The following is a 16494-nucleotide window of genomic DNA, read 5'->3' as shown; positions in this document are numbered from 1 at the left end:
AAAAGGAAATAATTCAGCTAAACTTATGCAGAGTGTGATAACTGCCATGATGAACTGCTTGGTACCATAAGAGATGGTAGCAGGATGATTGTATGAGATCATTTTGAGGAGGTAGCTCTTAAGAAGTCCGAGTGATGAGAGGAAAAAAATGCACTCCCATGTCTGACCCTCATCCCATCCTCCTTCAAGACTGAATGTGGAGGTCAGGTATGCAAAAAAACAAAAATCCATCCTGTGGACAGCATCAGAAGTATCTCATCAAACTCACATTGCCTGTTTCTCACACCTGGGGGCTCTAGGCTGTTGAAGATCCTGGCAACAATGTGCCCAAAGGAAATAGAGTAGCAATTTGGAATCTTGGGGTCTCTAAGAACTATGCTTAAGTCCTTAAATATTACTGTTGGAATTTTCAAGAGACAGAGGTTTGCCATAAAGCACAGCTTTCAAGAGAGTAATGGATTTAAGATGGTAGCCTCATTCCATCCCTGAATGCCATTAGCTGTCAACAGAGTGTACATAGCTCTCCCTGAAGAAAGGCTCCCCAGCTCTTATCAGCCTCTGAGCTGGCTGAGATTCTGCTGTCACCACTATTAATCTTCTCTACCCTCCAGGTATAAGAGAACCGATTCCATAGCAATGAATCTTACCCAGTCAGGGGGAAAAAATCCCAGGAGCTGGTAGATGGTGCTATTACTGCTTGAACTTTCTTAGTCATACTATTACCTTGTTTCCATTCTGTTGTTGTTTTCTGTTACTTTTTGTTTTTAGTTTCAGGTGTAGTATTTAGTGATTCATCACTTATATACAATACCCAGTATTCATCACAACAGTGCCCTTCTTAATATTTATTTAACACTTTCCCCTACCCACCTTACCTCTAGTAACCCTCAGTTTGTTCTCTGTACTTAGGAGTCTGTTTCTTGGTTTTCCCCTCCATGTTCATTTGTTTTGTTTCTTAAATTCCACATATGAGTGAAATCATATGGTATTTGTCTTTCTTTGACTGACTTATTTTGCTTAGCCTAATACACACTAGCTCCATCCATATCATTACAAATCTTGCAAATGGCAAGTTTTCTTTCTTTTTGGTGACTGATTAATATTCTATTGTGTATGTAAACCATATCTTCTTTAACTGTTAATCAGTCAATGGACATTTGGGCTGTTTCCATAATTTGGCTATTGTTGATAATACAGCTGTGAACATTAGGGTACATGTAGCCCTTCAGATCAGTATTTTTTATCCTTTGGGTAAATACTTTGTAGTGCAATTGCTGTACCATAGGGTAGTTCTATTTTTAATGTTTTGAGAAACATCTATACTGTTTTCCAGAGTAGTTGCACCAGTTTGCATTCCCACCAACAATATAAAAGTGTTCCCTTTTTCTGCATCCTCACCAATAACTATTGTTTTCTGTGTTGTTAATTTTAGCCATTCTGACAGGTGTGAGGTGATATCTCATTATAGTTTTCATTTGTATTTCCTTGATGATGAGTGATGTCAAACATCTTTTCATGTGTCTGTTGGCCACCTGTATGTCTTCTTTGGAGAAATGTTGATTCATGTCTTCTGCCCATTTCTTAATTGGGTTATTTGGTTTTTGGGTGTTGAGTTTTTTTAAGTTCTTTATAGATTTTGGATACCAGTGCTTTATCAGATATATCATTTGCAAATATCTTTTTCCATTCAGTAGATTGCCTTTTAGTTTTGTTGATTATTTCTTTCACTGTGCAGAAGCTTTTTATCTTGATGAAGTCCCAATAGTTTATTTTTGCTTTTGATTCCCTTTGCTTCAGGAGACCTATTGCTATAGTAGGGCCTTAAAATAGAGTTATTCATTGAAACTTTGTGTCAAGAAGAGCTGGAAGTCTAAACTCTCCCTAAGCAGACGAATGAGGCCACCATCCCTTCCTTTTCAGCAAGAAGTTTTTTTCATTTCATTCTCAGCACTTCACACATTAGGTGGAGCATAGAATACTCAGCCAATGATTCTTCAATAAGCCAATGGTTTTGAAGGTTTATCCCATAGTGACACTAAGCCAGTCTCCAAAGAAAGATAAGGGCAAATCACAGTATTAAAAACTGGGTATAAGTGAAAGTCCAAGTGCTAAGTGATAAGACACTACTCCCAACTCCTATACCAAGATTCCAAAATGCTGAGGTCAGACTTTTAACTCCAATGCCCCCAAGCAATAAGTTGAAGAATTTCTCTTTGGATAAACAGATTGATTGCAAGGAGGGGAACATTTACATACTGATAACAAGGGATTCTTCCAAAGATATGGCTGAGCCCCCATTCAATCAACCAATAAAGAAATCCATTAGTTAACAAACACTCAGTGGCTTCCAATCTGACTTTTAGTTCATCATTCCTAAATATAAATATGCAATTAAAGACAAAAACTTGAAAAAAACCTCTAACATAAAAGATAAAAACAAAACAAAAAGGACTCAAAAGAAATAAAGATACAGGGAACAAAAGTAATTCCTCCACAAATAAATATCTACAATGTTTACTATCAGAGAAATAAGTAAGACAATGCATCCATAAAATAAGAATAGGACTTATGGGGCACCTGGGTGGCTCAGTGGGTTAGGCCGCTGCCTTTGGCTCGGGTCATGATCCCAGGGTCCTGGGTTCAAGCCCCACGTCGGGCTTTCTGCTCAGCGGGGAGCCTGCTTCCTCCTCTCTCTCTGCCTGCCTCTCTGCCTACTTGTGATTTCTGTCAAATAAATAAATAAAATCTTTAAAAAAAAAAAAGAATAGGACTTATTCTTTTAAGTGATTATAAAAGGGAATGGAGTTTGAAATTGTGAGTGCTAAAATTTTTAAATTCCATAGACATATTGGCATATAAATTCAAGAGCATCTTTCAGAAAGTATAACAAGAAAATGCAAGCAGAGAGGAAATAGTAAAAAAAAAAATCTGGGGCGCCTGGGTGGCTCAATGGTTAAAGCCTCTGCCTTTGGCTCAGGTCATGATCTCAGGGTCCTGGGATTGAGGCCCGCATCTGGCTCTTTGCTCAGCCGGGAGCCTGCCTCCTCCTCCTCCTCTCTCTCTCTGCCTTCCTCTCTGCCTACTTGTGATCTGTCTGTCAAATAAATTTAAAAAAAAATCTTAAAAAAAAATCTGAGGACCAATTCAAGAAATCCAGTATCTAACTAATATAAGTGATAGAATGAAAACAGAAAATGGAGGAGACAAAATGATAAAAAACATAATAAAGTTTTTCAGATTTGAAAGAGTGTTTTGCTTAATAAAACTCAGAAAATAGGCCAAAACCAGTAGGGAAAATCCATAGTAAGTCTTAACATCATGAAATTTTATAATGCCAGGGATAAAGAGGATTATAAAAGCTTTTAATAAGAAAAATTATCCATTAACACAAGGAAAAGAATCAGAATAGCATATCACTGTTTGACAGCATTGCTGGAAGCTGAAAGACATCAGAGTAATGTCTTTAAATTTTTCAGTGGAAGGATTTTCAACCTAGAATTCTATACCCAGTCAACCTATCAATCAAAAGTGAGGATTAAAATAAGGCTTTTCCAAAAGGAGTGATACTTAAAGCTGTCTTCCATGAACCCTAAGAAATCTACTTGACAAATGTGCACATTCAAAACAAGAGTAAATAAGGAAATAAGACATTGGATATTAAAAGCAGAGGATCCAAATAGGTGAGGCTGGAAAGTCCCAGGAAGATAGCTGTGGATGAAACCTGAAGGACAACCAACCTGTACGAGACTAGAGGGTAAGGGACTCAATAAAACCTCTCTAGGTTAAAGGGGGGAACAAGTAAGTAAAAGTCCCATTGTTTTTAATTATATGAAAAGCAATTTTGTAAATCTATTAGAATTTTTAAGAAGATTACTAACTGTAAAACAGAAAACCGGGGTGCCTGGGTGGCTCAGTGGGTTAAGCCTCTGCCTTCAGCTCAGGTCACGATCCCAGAGTCCTGGGATCGAGCCCTGCGTCGGGCTTTCTGCTCAGCAGGGAGCCTGCTTCTCTCTCTCTCTCTCTCTCTGCCTCCCTCTCTGCCTACTTGTGATCTCTGTCAAATAAATAAATAAAATCTTTAAAAAAAAAAAAAACAAAACAGAAAACCAATCAGAAAAAATAGGTTTAAGAACTAGATTTTGTTGTATGAGAGTCAACCACAATGTTTCAGTGGTATCCAAAAATATACTTCACCTGGGTCTTCAGGTTGTCATGGGGTTCCCAATTTGGGCTTGGCTGAGTCTGGCTTGAGTTACATCTGCTAAGATCTCATTGGCCAAAGCAGTTCACACAGCCATATTCAAAGTTAATGGGCAAAGAAGTAGATTCTTTCTATGGAGTTGGTAAAAGATGAATATTTGTGGAACAGTGATTCAAGCTACTATGTAAGGCAAGAATTGAGTCCAGTATGAGTAAGTTTTATTGAAAAAGGAAAATCACAGTAAACAACATGGCCCCTACTGATCAATAATTACTCGATTACAATATGGCAAACATGAAATATTGATTTGTCAAAAATTGTGATATAAAAATATGGGGAAGAGAGAGTGGAGAGAGAGTGGAGTGGGGATTAACAGTCTAAGAGTGCTAAAACCTCATCTACTTAAGGATATAGTGTCTAATATTTGAAATCAGTATAGCACTATCCTTGAAGAAATTGAAGAAGGAGTTTGGGAAATGGTCACAATTTAAGAGTGGGGGCAGGGTAGATGACAGATATTTTTCAGTAAAAGACTACTAAACTGTGTATGTATTTTAAAGAGTTAAAAAAATGTTAAATATATATTGGTAAGCATATGGAGAAGTAATAATAACCGTAAAGTAAAAATATTCATTGAGGATTTCCTGTGCTAGGCTTTATAAGCTCTGTGTCTTAAACCCTTCCAAAAATCTGACAAGATGTGTACTGTTGTCTCCTTGTCTTATGGATGAAGATATGGAACATTTTAAGAGATTGCTCAGGTGGACAAGAGCTGGGATTTGAGTCCAGATCTCAACTACAGTCCTACACTCCCATTCCTGGCTTTTGCTGTGTCAAGACTTCAGCAAGGAAATGGTAGCACATGATAGAGAATTTGAAGTTCAGGAATAACAAGGAGGGAGTGGATGAGGAGATGAGATGGAAGAAAAGGAATGAAAAGCACAGGGTGATGGCAAAGGGGTAAATACTCCCTACACACACACACACACACACACACACCATCTTCACCAAAAAGTATTTACATATTCTACTAAACTCAAAGGGCTGATGTGAATAATTTTTTTGTGTGTGAAAACCAAAGAAATGACTGAGTTCATACCGGAGTTGATCTCTAGTAAACTGGCCAACCTTGTAGAAACCTATAGAGGATTCTCCACTTTTTTGCCAGTGAATTGAGGCATTAAAGGTAATTGAAGGAGATTTAAGGGGCACCTATCCTCAGCTGACAATGAAGCAAAAATAAGATACAGCTTTAATTATCTTCCTTTTGTTTCCCAGTGCTTAAAATGGAAAGCACAGAATCCTATCAAGACAGTGGAACCTTCATCTACCATTTTTCCAGCTTTCTCTTCCAGTGTATCTACCTTTCCACTTTGTTTCCTAGATTAATTTATTCAGAGCTCTCCATCTGGCCTCTCTAAACCTCCATGTCTCAAAGCCCACCCTCTTTTCTTGTCTAGATTTCATTATCATTTTAGCTTGTACCTCTGTTGTACCATCCATTCCTCTCTGTCTTCATTTACAATGGTCTGATTTCTGATAAATATAACACTTTAGTATTTACTTACCAGAACATAAGGAAGTGAAGGATCTCAACCCTCTTACTATTGTATATCTATACTTATTCCAACAAGCATAGAAGAGCTGTCCACTAAGTTTTCTTTAAATGAATAAATGAGTGAATAGAATGAGTAAAGTACATGCGGGAAGGGAGAGAGGGAGGGAGAGAGAGGAAGGAAGGAAGGAAGGCAGACAGGCTAGCTTTGGAATTTTGCATGCTTTCTTTACCTGGGATTCAGTTTCCTTTCAGATGAAATGAAAGAGTTGAATGGGATTATTTTTTTTTTAAGATTTATTTATTTATTTTGAAAGAGAGAGAGTGACCAGAAAGGGGCAGAGGGAGAGGGAGAGAGAGAATACTGAACAGACTCTGTGCTGAGTGTGGAACCTGATGTGGGGCTGGGGCCCACATGACCCTGAGATCATGACCTGAGCTGAAGGCAGAGGCTTAACCCACTGAGCCACCCCGGTGCCCCAAAACACATTTTCTTATATGTACTTGCACATACATTTTAGAAGTAATTTGTTTTGATTGTTCTCTTATTATTTACTCCTAGTGAAATAAAAATTTGACAAAGCTATTTGAAACCCAAGAATGTTTCTTTTGTATTACTATGCTTCCCTTTCATGTAGTAAATATTAGCTGGCTACAGATATGCTATGATGAGGTTTGGCATTACAAAGAAATGGTCTTCATGGCCTCATGGCCCAAGCTGGCCCTGGCCCTGTCTAGGCAGTGCTGTCTTTCTTTGCACAGAAAGAGGTCTTTTGGAGGCTTTCCAAAAGCTACAAATATGCAATTCACAGTATTCTTCAGTTGAAAGCTGGAATTGTTAACCTCATACGGGAAACTGTAATGATATTTATTTTTTAGTTTTCCCTCTTTTTCTGTAAATGATGAGATCATATTAATGGGCATTTTCATGATTGAAGTCAGAAACATTGAAACATGAAGTTTAAAAAAAAAAAGCAAAACAAAACAACAGCTCCCTGCCTTATTCCTGTCCATGTTTTTTGGAGTGGTTAGAGAGTATGAAGTGTTTGCAGAGTTCCTAAGTCACCTATTTCTTTTGAATACTTGATTTCATAATCAGAATTGAAGGTTTATTTGCCATATTACTTACCAGCTTGAGTTAACATGAATTAGCCCTTTCTCCAGAAGTCATTACCTAAAACAAATAAAGTTTAAGGAAGCAAACTGGATAAAGAAGCCTGAAATCAAGATATATATAGTTTTACGAAGACACACACACACACACACACACACACACGCACACACACTCGCTATATTCATTATGCAGAAAGTCCTTTGAAACATGGATATTTTAGTAATTAGTCAGAATCATTGTCAAAGGAAACAAATATGAAAGACTAGTCTTTATCCTTTTACTGTGATAGATGTTCTCTCTCATATTTTCTGTTTCTCTTTCATTATTTGACTATCTAATTATTTATTCATGATGTGCAAACTATAGTCTTCTAAATCCAATTTTCAAAGGCATAAGTTTAATAGTCACTTAATTGAAAAGCAAGTTTTTTTTTTCAATTCCAACAAACAATTTTTTCCTGTGGATTTTTTTATTATGTTGCTAGTCACCATACAGCACATCATTAGTTTTTGATGTAGTGTTCCATGATTCACTGTTTGCATATAATATCCAGTGCCCCCATGCAATCCATGGAAAAGCAAGTTACTTCTGAGGACTTGCCAATCCATTAGGATATTGTATCTAAAGGGCCCTCAGGATCCAAGCTATGGGGACAGTAATTGGGACACAGGCCTTGAGCTAATGGCTTCATATGTAGACCTAGAGCATGCCAAAAAGAATGAGCCCAGTGATGTGGAAGGAACAACTGTTTTCTGGTGCCATTCATCAATGTAGACAGTTGGTCTAGATCTGTTCAAAGGAACAAAAGTTCCTTTCCTGCCTTACTGGCAGGAGGACTGCCAGACTGGAGGACTAACTTCGTTAGGGAGTCGCTCCACTTCCCTGCATTACATCACCCATTATGTGTGCTTAGAAGTTCTTTTGAATGTTATGTTTCCACCATTTTTATCTATACTGGTGGACTACAGCATGAATTATTGGGGATACATAAAGTGTTTGTTCAAGTATACCTCAGGCATACTGGAGAGGTAAAGTTTGAAGTTATTAATGGGTTTGGCTGTCAAAAATATGAGATGTGCTAGTTAAATGTCTAGTTTAGATCAGTTATTTGCATTTTAAAATTAGATTCACTACCATTTATTCCTAGTAATTTTCATCACTTAAATTGTTTTTCATCTACTCTAAAATAATTGAGCTACTCAGACCACAAACATGCGTATCTACACTTTTACATTTTTGTGTGTAAATGTATATGACTTTAAGAAGTGGATAAAGGTCATAACTACAAGTTTATTTGATTTTATTACTTTAAAGGTGAAAAATCAGAAATAACCTTTAATGAAAGCTTAATTGAAATGTTAAAACATAAATTTCTACAAATTTTTTGTTTTCCAATTTTATTTAAATCTAGTTCACTAACATGTAGTGTAATATCGGTTTCAGGAGTAGAATTTAATGATTCTTTGCTCTTATGCAACACCCAGTGCTGATCATAAGCACCCTCCTAATACCCATCACCTATTTAGCCCATCCCTGCCCACCTACCTCCATCAACCCTCAGTTTGTTCTCTATTATTAAGAGTCTGCTATGATTTGTTTCTCTCTCTCTTTAAAGATTTTTATTTATTTATTTGAGAGAGAGAAAGAGAGAGAGCATGAGAAGGGAGTGGTCAGAGAGATAAGCAAACTCCCTGCTGAGCATTGACCCACCCCCACCCCCACCACCCCCACCACCCCGGACTCCATCCCGGGACTCCCGGATCATGACCTGAGCCAATAGCATTTGCTTAACCAACTGAGCCACCCAGGTGTCCCAGCCTTATCTCTCTCTCTCTCTCTTTTATTTTTCCTCTTTCCATTATGTTTATCTGTTTTGTTTCTTATATTTCACATATGAGTGAAATCATATGGTATTTGTTTTTCTCTGCTGACTTATTTCACTTAGAATAATACACTCTAGCTCCATCCACATCATTGCAAATGGCAAGATTTCATTCTTTTGACTGACTTAGTAATATTCCATTGTGTATGTATATCACATCTTCTTTATCCATTCTTCAATTGGTGGACATTTGGGCTCTCTCCATAGTTTAACTATTGTTGATAATGCTGCTATAAACATCAGGATGATGTAACCTTCAAATCTGTATTTTTGTATCCTTTGGGTATATACTCAGTAGTGCAGTTTCTGGGTCATAGGATGGTTCTATTTTTAACCTTTTGAGGAACCTCCATACTGTTTCCCAGAGTGGTTGTACACATTTGCATTCTCACCAACAGTGCAAAAGCATTCCCCTTTCTCTGCACCCTTGAACATCTGTTATTTCCTGTGTCTTTCATTTTAGCCATTCTGACAGGTGTGAGGTGGTATCTCATCATGGTTTTAACTTGTAGTTCCCTGATTATGAATGGTTGAGCACCAAGAGCACCAGCAGGAGGGGTAGGGAGAGGGATAGAGAATCTCAAGTAGGTACCATACAGAGCACAGAACTAAACATGGGGCTCAGTCTCACAACCCTAAGACCATGATCTGAGCCAAAACCAAGAGCTGGATGCTTAACCAACTGTGCTGCGCAGGTGCCCTTGATAGGTTCTACATTTTGGATACTAACTTTTTATCAGATATGTCATTTGTAAATATCTTCTCTGATTTTGTAGGTTACCTTTTAGTTTTGTTGATGGTTTCCTTCCTTGTGCAGAAGTTTTTCTTCTTGATGAGGTCCCAATGGATTCATTTTTGCTTTTGTTTCCCTTGCCTCTGGAGATGGATCAAGTAAGAGTTGCTATGGCCAATGTCAAGGAGGTTACTGCCTGTGTTTAGCTCTAGGACTTTGATGGTTTTCTGTCTCATACTTAGGTTTCTCATCCATTTTTAATTTATTTTTATGAAAAATTCTATGCCAGCAAACTGGGCACTCTGGAAGAAAATGATAAATTCCTAGAAACATACAAATAACCAAAACAGGAAGAAATAGAAAATTTAGCAGACCCATAATCAGCAAATAAATTGAATCAGTAATAAAACTCTCCCAACAGGGGCTCCTGGGTGGCTTAGTCAGTTAAGTGGCTACCTTTGGCTCAGGCCATGATCCCAAGCTTCTGAGATCAAGCTTCTCATTATCAGGCTCCCTGCTCAGTGGGGAGCCTGCTTCCTCTTCTCCCTCTGCCTGCTGCTCCCCCTGCTTTGGTCTTTCTCTCCATTTGTCAAATAAATCAATAAAATCTTTTTTAAAAATCTCCCCAAAAAAGAACCAGCTGGCTTCCCAGGAGAATTCTACCAGACATTTAAAGAAGAGTTAATACCTATTCTTCTCAAATTGTTCCAAAAAATAGAAATGGAAGGAAAACTCCCAGACTCATTCCCAGCATTTCCTTGATTCCAAAACCAGACAAAGACTCACTAAAAAAGAAAATTACAAACCAATATCCCTGATGAACATGGATGCAAAATTCTCAAAAGATACTAGCAAACTGGGTACCTGGGTGGCTCAGTGGGTTAAAGCCTCTGCCTTCGGCTCAGGTCATGATCCCAGGGTCCTGGGATCGAGTCCCACATCGGGCTCTCTGCTCAATGGAAAACCTGTTTCTCCATCTCTCTGCCTGCCTCTCTGCCTACTTGTGATCTCTGTCTGTCAAATAAATAAATAAAACCTTAAAAAAAAATTCTTAAAAAAAAAAGATACTAGCAAACCAAATCCAACAGTACATTAAAAGAATTGCTCACCATGATCAAGTGGAATGTTTCCTGGGCTGCAAGAGTGGTTCAATATTGACAAATCAATCAACATGATACACCACATTAATAGAAGAAAGGATAAGAACCATATAATCCTCTCAACTGATGCAGAAAAAGCATTTGATGAAATACAGCATCTATAAACTGAGGGTTTTGGAGGGGAGGGGAGTGGGGGGTTAGGTGAGCCTGGTGGTAGGTACTAAGGAGAGCACATATTGCATGGAGCACTGGGTGTGGTGCATAAACAATGACTCTTGGAACATGGAAAAAATAAAGTTAAGTTAAAAAATAAAAATAAAATATTTAGAATTTAAAACAAAATTATTTATTTAGTTGAAAGAGTGGGAGAAATTGCATTTGAGCAGAGGGAGGGGCAGAAGGGGAGGAAGAGAGAATGCTCAAACAGCCTCCTTGCTGAGCACTGAAACAGAATCGGGTGCTCAACCAACTGATCATCCAGGTGCCCATACAGCATCCATTCTTGATTTAAAAAAAAAAATTCTCAACAAGTAGGAATAGATGAGATGTATCTCAACATCATAAAGGCCATATATGAAAGATCCACAGCTAATATCATCCTCATTGGGGAAAAATTGAGAGCTTTACCTCTATGGTCAGGAAGAAGACAGGGATGTCCACTCTCACTGAAGTCTTAACCTCAGCAATAGGACAACAAAAAGAAATATAAGGCATCTAAATTGACAAGAAATAAGTCAAATTTTCACTCTTTACAGATATGATATTCTATATAGAAAACCCCAAAGACTCAACCAAAAAAATTGCTAGAACTATTATATGAAATCAGCAAAGTCATAGGATATAAAATCAACAAACAGAGATCTGTTGCATTTCTATACACCAATAATGAAGCACCAGAAAAAGAAATCAAGAAATCAATCCCATTTATAATTGCACCAAAACCAGTAAGATACCTAGGAATAAACCTAACCAAAGAAGTAAAAGATCTTTACTCTGGAAACTATAAAACACTTATGAAAGAAACTGAAGAGAACACAAAAAAATGGAAAAACATACCATGTTGATGGACTGGAAGAACAAGCATTGTTAAAATGTCTATACTACCCAAAACAATCTACACATTTAATTCAATCCCTATCAAAATACCACCAGCACTTCTCACAGAACCAGAACCCAAGCAATCTTAAAATTTGTTTGGAACCACAAAAGACCCCAAATAGCCAAAGCAATCCTGAAAAAGAAAAGCAAGGATGGAGGTTTCACAATTCCAGACTTGAAGCTCTTTTACAAAGTTGTAGTCATCAAGACGGTATGATAATGGCATAAAAACAGACACATAAATCAACAGAATAGAATAGAAAACACCCATATGGACCCACAACTATATGATCAACTAATATTTGACAAAACAGGAAAGAATATCCAGTGGAAAAAAAAGATACTCTCTTCAAAAACGATGTTGGGAAAACTGAACAGCAATATGCAGAAGTATGAAACTTGACCACTTTCTTGTACCATACACAAAAATTTCTAAAAAATTTTGAGGCACCTGGGTGGCTCATTCAGTTGTAGTGTATGCTTTTGGCTCAGGTCATGATCCCTTGATCCCAGGATCCTGAGATTGAGTCACCCATCAAGCTCCCTGCTCAGCAGAGAGTCTGTTTCTCCCTCTCCCTCTGCCTGCCAGTTCACTTGCTTGTGCAATCTCTCTCTCTGTGTCAAATAAATAAATAAAATCTTTAAAAACAATTTCTACAAAATTTAAAACCGTGCAATGTTTACAGTCAATTTATCAAATCTATAGTAGCATTTGGTTCTTTTTTTTGGAGGGGGGAGCTCTTATTGCCGTAGTCAAAGATGAGTTGCTTCATCATATGTGGAGGAGGATTTTTGCCAATTTAACTGATAAGCTTTTCCACACTGCTTAGAAAGTGCATTCCTAGCTGATATTTTTAAATGTTAAAGTAAAACTAATCCATATATCCTTTTATATACTGTATTAAGAAATTGAAATCATGCATTGGATCCTAGTGGTTGATTTGTACACATAAAAGTATTTACTCATTCTGATTCAAGATCTTTTTTTCTAATGAGAGTCTCTGCTCTGTCTAGGTCTGTAAGTTCTCACAAATAGCATTATTCATATTTAGTAATTTATATGATAATGATTAGACAGTGATTGATGTTTTTAACTTGCCTACAGTTCTGCTTTAAATTACTTTTTGCTTCTATATATGCACTTGCCTGCCTCTTTCATGTCTATTGGAATCATCCACTGGTTTTATGGGTGTGATACCAGGCAACACTCATACCCATGGTGTACATTTAGATGAAATACATCATAACTACTTCTGGGAACAAGAGGGAAGGTATTTCTTTTTTTTTTTTTTTAAGATTTTATTTATTTATTTGACAGAGATCACAAGTAGGCAGAGAGGCAGGCAGAGAGAGAGGGGGAAGCAGGCTCCCTGCTGAACAGAAAGCCCGATGTGGGACTTAATCCCAGGACCCTGGGATCATGACCTGAGCTGAAAGCAGAGGCTTTAACCCACTGAGGCACCCAGGTGCCTGGGAAGGTATTTCTTAATTAAATATTTGATAGCCTTAAAAAGCAAGGTGTCGCTCTATACTTATATATATCCCAAACATAAACAATAAAATTTAGAAAACATAACTTAATGTTTTTAATCAATAAATAATGTTTACATAATTAAATGGGAACGAAGATTTATACCAAGTAAGTAAGATCTGGGTAGATGTGGGGGTAGTTACATGAAAGGACCAAATTTTAATTGCTTTACATTCTCAGAAATAGCTGCACTTTATATATATTCCATGTCAAATTATTTAGACTGGGCCTTATGAAATTGCCATTTTTGTGTGAACAAAGAGTAATAACTTCAAATAATTCACTCTTTAGACAATAACCCAGAAATCAATAAAATGGCATCCAACTTTCCCTGATGTTCTTTACTTTGTATTTCACTTAGTCTTCATAGAAATTCTGCACAGTATTTTATGATACCCTCTTAGACTAGGATCTAGTAAGCACAGATCCAGGCTTTGAAGCTCAGCTTGACTATAGGCAAAGCACAGCCTCCTGCCTCTTGCGCACTATCATACCTCAAAGATGAGAGAATGTTCCAGGCATGTAAGGGGAGCACATTCTCCCAAGAGCCAGCTGAAGAGTTTAAAGAGTCCATATGGATAAGTCATTTATTGTGTCTAGAATTTACTCCATTGTTCTAGGGTGAAACTTACAGAACTTTAAGTTCTGAACAATGATGTGTTCTGTCCATGGAAAAATGGGATTATTTTAGAATATTCGAAAACTAGGTAGTTTTGATCACATAGCTTTCTTGCTTCTCCACTTCTTTGCTGTTAGTTCTTTTATCCTCATCATTCATTCTTTGGGGGTCTGGGTTATTCACAGGTTTTATGGTTCAGGAATAGCCCCGTTTTCTCTGTCATGCTTTCATTTGAGCATACTTACCCAGATTAAGCAGAGTTAAAGGTTTGAATTGAAACAATCCAAGAGAGTGGTAAAAGCTTACTTAAAAAAAAAAAAAAAAGAGTGTGAATACAATGAGTTTTGAAGGATGATATGTATAGGATTATCATTTTTGACTTCATAATGGGAAAGCATTTCATGTTCTAGTCATGAGTGATTTAGGATCAGCAAACAAATCATCTCGATATCACTTCCTGAGGTCCAGCTCATCTATTGGAAGACATGAATCCTCTGCCTACTTCTCCCTGCTCAGTACATGCTCCAGAAAAAGATTTTCCCTATTATACTTGTTAGTGGATTGCTGTGGCTTCCCAAAATTTGGCTTACTTGCTGTAGTCAAAATGAAGGGTTGAAAAGTCATCTTGATTCAAAAAGAAACAAAGGTCAGCTGATGAATAAAAGGCCCCTCGCCATCATCCATGACATCTGAAATAATTTAGCTGCTTGATATTTGAACCACATTTGACTTTTCTTTGTCTGCACTATCCCAGAGCATGACTCCTGAGAGTTCAGAAACATATCTCAGCTCTTTATGTATTAGAAATCTAAATAACTTCAGTGAGAGAAAAAGTAAGCAAAGTGGAACCAAGTCTATCATATGTATTCCTTTTCCCTTCAATTTAAGATAAAAAACAAGGTAAAACTCCCAGATAAATTGTTTTCCAAGGGAAATTTGACTCATCTCTGCCCCCACCATCCTTGGGCATCATTTTTCCATAATACTATCCTTTTCAATGGGAGAAGATGACAGGAGAAAACTCTCACCACTAAGGAGACGAAAGATGACAAAATTATAGTCAAAAAGATTTTGTGTGTGTGTGTGCACTTGTGTGTGCACACTCACACAAGGGCCAGTGAGAAGATGAGTGGGGGGATGGGTGAAATAGGTGAAGGGGATTAAAATGTACAAACTTCTAGATACAAAGGAAGTCACAGAGGTGAAAATTACAACATAGGGGATATGATCAATAATATTGCAATAAGTTGGAGGGTGACAGATGGTGACTGCACTTAGCATGATGAGCATAGAGTCCTGTGCAGAATTATCAAATCAAAGTGTTGTAAAAAATTACATCAGTCACCAAAAAACACATATTGAGCGACTCTGATTATCTGAAATGTCCAAAATAGGCCAAAGTGTAGAGACAGAAAGATGAATGAGTGCCTAGGGCTAGGGAGAGGGTTTTTGGAGAGAAATGGAAGACTGACTGCTTATAAATACATTTTCTTTTGTGGATGAAGAAATATTCTAACATTGATTGTGGCAGTGGTTGCACAATCCTGTGCATGTATTAAAAACCATTGAAGTGGGGCGCCTGGGTGGCTCAGTGGGTTAAGCCACTGCCTTCGGCTCAGGTCATGATCTCAGGGTCCTGGGATCGAGCCCCGCATCGGGCTCTCTGCTCAGCAGGGAGCCTGCTTCCTCCCCTCTCTCTGCCTGCCTCTCTGCCTGCTTGTGATCTCTCTCTGTCAAATAAATAAATAAAATCTTTAAAAAAAAAAAAAACCATTGAAGTATACTTTAAATGAGTAAGTCACATGGCATGTGAATTATATCTCAGTAAAACACATCTTTAAAATGGCAGTTTAAGGGGCGCCTGGGTGGCTCAGTGGGTTAAGCCGCTGCCTTCGGCTCAGGTCATGATCCCAGGTCCTGGGTTCGAGCCCCGCATCGGGCTCTCTGCTCGGCAGGGAACCTGCTTCCTCCTCTCTCTCTGCCTGCCTCTCTGCCTACTTGTGATTTCTCTCTGTCAAATAAATAAATAAAAATCTTAAAATGGCAGTTTAAAATAAATATAGTGTGTTCTTTAACTGGTAAATGTATTTCAGATTTTATATATAAGTACACTCTTTTGTTCCAAAAGAAAAGTCTTTAGAAACAACAAAAATAGGGGAAAATAATTTCCCTCAGTAGCATACTTCTCCTTTATTTTTTTAGGTTAGTGATAAAATTGGCTAGATGTATGGCAAGTAAAAATATCTGGCATTGTTTAGAAATTTTGATACCTTTTACAGAATCTCTTATCACAAACTGCTCGAACAGCTACCCTCGAAACAGCAATTTGAAGATATTTTTAAAAATATTGACAGTTTAAAAAGCAGAGAGATTTGACAGTCTCCAGTGTGGGTAAAACTTTGCATTTCATTTTGTGTGATTACTGCCATCACGTTAAAGCAGTAATAACTGAACACAAACACAGTTATCCTTCCAAACGTCAATTGTGTTCCAAAAATGCCTGACAGCACTATGGCATAGCAACAGGGATGCATAAACTGCCATTTTAGTTGTCATTAGTCTAAAATACTGATCAGGGAAAATGTCATATCCTTTCAAAGATAATTTTGGCCCAGGGTCCTGAACCTAGTAGGAGCCTGTGGATTGGGGTAAAAAAAAGAG

The 16494-nt window shown here is 37.6% G+C and overlaps 1 protein-coding gene across 4 annotated transcripts in view; it reads left to right on the top strand.

Moving 5' to 3' along the window:
- The window catches only part of SPHKAP (SPHK1 interactor, AKAP domain containing), a 178088-nt gene that overhangs the window by 107969 nt on the left and 53625 nt on the right, over positions 1-16494 (top strand). The gene's annotated exons all lie outside the window — the stretch shown is intronic.

This window comes from Lutra lutra, chromosome 3, assembly GCF_902655055.1.
Source record: "Lutra lutra chromosome 3, mLutLut1.2, whole genome shotgun sequence".
NCBI classification, from domain to species: domain Eukaryota; kingdom Metazoa; phylum Chordata; class Mammalia; order Carnivora; family Mustelidae; genus Lutra; species Lutra lutra.
This window is presented reverse-complemented; position numbering and strand designations above follow the sequence as displayed.